This window comes from Mandrillus leucophaeus, unplaced genomic scaffold (genome assembly GCF_000951045.1).
Source record: "Mandrillus leucophaeus isolate KB7577 unplaced genomic scaffold, Mleu.le_1.0 Scaffold1265, whole genome shotgun sequence".
Taxonomy (NCBI): Eukaryota; Metazoa; Chordata; class Mammalia; order Primates; family Cercopithecidae; genus Mandrillus; species Mandrillus leucophaeus.
Genome location: NW_012101043.1, coordinates 59,717 through 59,962, shown reverse-complemented (window position 1 = coordinate 59,962; position 246 = coordinate 59,717).

Sequence of the window (246 nt, the reverse complement as noted above, 5' to 3'; positions counted from 1 at the left end):
TCTGGTCCTGGACTTTTTTGGGTTGGCACGCTATTAATTATTGCCTCAATTTCAGAGCCTGCTATTGGTCTACTCAAGGATTCAACTTCTTCCTGGTTTAGTCTTGGCAGAGTGTAAGTGTCCAGGAAATTATCCATTTCTTCTACGTTTTCTAGTTTATTTGCATAGAGGGGTTTATAGTATTCTCTGATGGTAGTTTCTATGTCTGTGGGGTTGGTGGTGACATCCCTTTATCATTTTTTATTG